We start from the raw sequence: 4,396 nt of genomic DNA, 5'->3' as shown, positions 1-4,396 counted from the left end.
AACAGTAACTCGAACGGATTATTCCAAGGGAGATAACAACTTTTCCCGCGTTAATGTGCTTTTTATGTAGAAAACGACATCAAAGCGATAGAGAGACAAATTAAATTTTTGAGAAGTTTATGAACTATTGAAAACAATATTTATGCAAATAGTCAGTGACAGCCGATTATGTAGTTTTATAAAAAAAAAAAAAAAAAAAAAAAAAAAAAAAAAAAAAAAAAAAATTGCATATATGAATTTTAACAGGAACAGTCTGTTTTAAAGTTTTTTTTTTTTGTTTTTTTTTATCTAAATTCGGTATAGAAATACCCTGGTCCAAATAAATTTCTTCATAGTGGGTCTGTCATTTGATTGATCGCCTTTTAATCAATTTTTGCTTTGATTTATTGATTGGATGATCCCGGCGATATTTTTGATTAACTTCTAGCTGCAAATATTTTATGCAGCCTGTGAAATTCGAAAAAAAAAATGTATAGCTATAGCTTAGGAGAAATCTGACCATTTTTGTGCTGACATGAATTGTCATTGACATGGTTATATTTATAAATTAACTGTTTACAAATTTTTGTCCTGGTATCCGAGTATGATGAGTTTATTTACAACCACTGGATCGATGCCACTGCTGGTGGAGATTTATTTCCCCGAGGGTATCACAAGACCAGTAGTCAGCACTTTTCAGTGTGCTGACATGAATTGTCATTGATATGGTTATATTTATAAATTTACTGTTTACAAATTTTTGAATTTTTTGAAATACTTAGGCTTTTCTACCTCAGGCATAGATTACCTTAGCTGTATTTGGCAAAACTTTTAGGAATTTTGGTCCTCAATACTCTTCAAATTCGTACTTTATTTGGCATTTTTAACTTTTTGGGATTCGAGCGTCACTGATGAGTCTGTTGTAGACGAAACGCGCGTCAGAAGTATATACTAAATTTAGTCCTGGTATCTATGATGAGTTTATTTACAACCACTGGGTCGATGCCACTGCTGGTGGAGATTTATTTCCCCGAGGGTATCACAAGCCCAGTAGTCAGCACTTTTGTGCTGACATGAATTGTCATTGATATGGTTATATTTATAAATTTACTGTTTACAAATTTTTGAATTTTTTAAAATACTAAGGCTTTTCTACCTCAGGCATAGATTACCTTAACTGTATTTGGCAAAACTTTTAGGAATTTTGGTCCTCAATGCTCTTCAACTTCGTACTTTATTTGGCATTTTTAACTTTTTGGGATTCGAGCGTCACTGATGAGTCTGGCGTATATACTAAATTTAGTCCTGGTATCTATGATGAGTTATTTGCCTCTAATGCCCATGTTTTATCTTATTGGAACACTATAAATAATATGTACATAAAAAGGCTTTTAATGGATCTTGTCCGGTTTGGTTCTGACCGTCTATGTGCGTTCATAGAGAACATGAGAACTTTGGTCACGGGTATCAATGTTGTCTGTCCTTTCGACGTTTTTATTCATTCTTGTTGTGTTATTTAGTATCGAAATATTTAGTGTTTATGAAACCTAGACTATCATCAATGTAAAATGTCCTGTTCATTTAACTATTTAAATTGTATGCACAGATAGTCTGTTAACTGCAAATTTAACATAACATCTCTATGTTGCAACAGTGTAAGTTTTAAAGTTGCATGTATATCTATATGTATTGTTATTGTTATTAATGTTTCGTAAAAAACTCAACAGAGCTTATATATGTTTGTCATGTTCCATGTACATCCGACTTAAAATGAATTTTCCCATTCTATTCTTAGAGATTTGTCCACCTCTTATATCTGAAAACACTATAACTCAGGTGTGTTCAGCTTTATTATGATTAATTTCTGATAATGTAAGTAAGTAAGTAATGACTTTATTTAAAGAGGGTGACTCAATTAGCTTTCGCTAATCTACCTTGATGCCCTCAATGTTGGAACTGTATCGAATTTCGTCCGTCGCTCTCGCTATACATGTAACAACTAAGTAGCATGAAAATGTATAGAGATTAATACATGGCCTTTTCCATATCAGCCTGGGTATCATCCCGAGACCCCAATATCAGCCCGAGACGGATTAATCGCTTTATCATATACTTCCGACAATAGTTTTATGTAAATAAACTCATCATAGATACCAGGACTAGATAAGGCAAATAAACAAATGCAATAACTAAAACAGTCAAAAACTTTATAAAGAAGTTAAATTATGAATCAAATTTACTATAATTGTCCAACAACAGCATCACTACATCCATATATATGTATGGTAACATTTCCTATAGAGGCATTTTGAAACATTGAAAATTTGGAAGAGTTTTATGATCATTATTACTCCATGTTTGTTGTACTATAAAATGATTCTTGAAAGTTCCCGTAAATTTTGACGTCGTCATAAAAAATATCTGACGTCACAATGGAAAAGTAAACAATCGATACCAGAAACAACGGAAGTAACTTGCACGAAAAGCACTGTTATGGGTTTTTGCACGAGACGCCCTTGATCTGGGTTATCAGCCCGGGCTGATATGGGTTATCAGACCGGGTGGGAAATTATGGCTTGTGTCCTTCCACTAATTACATATCACATCAATGCTAAGTATATGATAAATAAAAATAAACTACTAATTTGAAATAGCTAATTTGAATAATAGACTTTAATGTTGGATGTGTACCGATTGATAATTTAGTCTTAGATGCATGATATTTTTGATTAGTTGTGAGAGGCTTTGAACTAGCTGTCAGTAAACTGCGAGTACTCTCAGATCTGTACCTAGTGTCTTTTTTTAGCTCACCTGACCCGAAGCCAAGTGAGCTTTTCCCATCACTTTGCGTCCGTCGTCCGTCGTCGTTAACTTTTACAAAAATCTTCTCCTCTGAAACTACTGGGCCAAATTAATCCAAACTTGGCCATAATCATCATTGGGGCATCTAGTTTAAAAAATGTGTCCGGTGACCTGGCCAACCAACCAAGATGGCCGTCATGGCTAAAAATAGAACATAGGGGAAAAATGCAGCTTATAACTTAAAAACCAAAGCATTTAGAGCAAATCTGACAGGGGTAAATTCGTTTTTCAGGTCAAGATCTATCTGCCCTGAAATTTTCAGATGAATCGGACAACCCTTTGTTTGGTTGCAGCCCCTGAATTGGTAATTTTAAGGAAATTTTGCTGTTTTTGGTTATTATCTTGAATATTATTATAGATAAAGATAAACTGTGTACAGCAATAATGTTCAGCAAAGTAAGATTTACAAATAAGTCAACAGGACCGAAATGGTCAATTGACCCCCTAAGGAGTTATTGTCCTTTGTAGCCAATTTTTATTTACATTTTCCTCTGAAACTACTGGGCCAAGTTCATTATAGATAGAGATAATTGTAAGCAGCAAGACTGTTTAATAAAGTAAGATGTACACACACATCACCATCATCAAAACACAATTTTGTCATGAATCCATCTGCTTTCTTTGTTTAATATTCACATAGACCAAGGTGAGCGACACAGGCTCTTTAGAGCCTCTAGTTTGTTTGGATGAAGGTCAAGTACCCGTCCACATCCACTTGTATTTTTATCCATCTGATGAGTTAAGCCTTTTTCAACTGATTTTTATACGACCGCCAATTTTTTTTTTTGCGTCGTATAATGGTATCATGTCGTCGTCGTCTGCGTCGTACGAAGACGTATTTAGTTTCCGGACAATAACTTTAGATTTAGTAAATGGATCTCTATAAATTTTTACCAGAAGGTTAATTACCACTAAAGGAAGGTTGGGATTGATTATGGGAGTTATAGTTTAGGAATTAGGGACCAAAAAGGGACCCAAAATAAGCTCTAAATGGTAAGTAATGACTTTGGGTGGTTATTGCTCAAAATGGTTTGGAATTAGGGACAAAACAAGGAGGAAACAAGATTTTTCTGGTCAATGGACAATTAAGACAATTTAAAAGCAGTATAAGGGAGGTAATTAAAAAAACAATGTTTGGTATGTTTGGATTTACCTCCCTGACACTACTTGTAAATAATGTATGAAAAATTGTCAGGTTTTGGACTTATCGCTCACCTTGGTATATGTGAATATTAAACAAAAGAAGCAGATAGATTCATGACAAAATTGTGTTTTGGTGATGATGATGTGTTTGTACTTTACTTTATCTTACTTTACTGAACATTCTTGCTGCTTACAATTATCTTTATCTATAATGAACTTGGCCCAGTAGTTTCAGTGGAAAATGTTAGTAAAAATTTACAAATTTTATGAAAATTGTTAAAAATTGACTATAAAGGACAATAACTCCTTAGGGGGTCAATTGACCATTTCAGTCATGTTGACTTATTTGTAAATCTTACTTTTCTGAACATTATTGCTGTTTACAGGTTATCTCTATCTATAATAGTTATCA

The sequence above is a fragment of the Mytilus galloprovincialis genome, chromosome 2, assembly GCF_965363235.1.
Source record: "Mytilus galloprovincialis chromosome 2, xbMytGall1.hap1.1, whole genome shotgun sequence".
Taxonomy (NCBI): domain Eukaryota; kingdom Metazoa; phylum Mollusca; class Bivalvia; order Mytilida; family Mytilidae; genus Mytilus; species Mytilus galloprovincialis.
The sequence above is the reverse complement of the archived record's forward strand: the minus strand, read 5'-3'. Positions refer to the sequence as shown.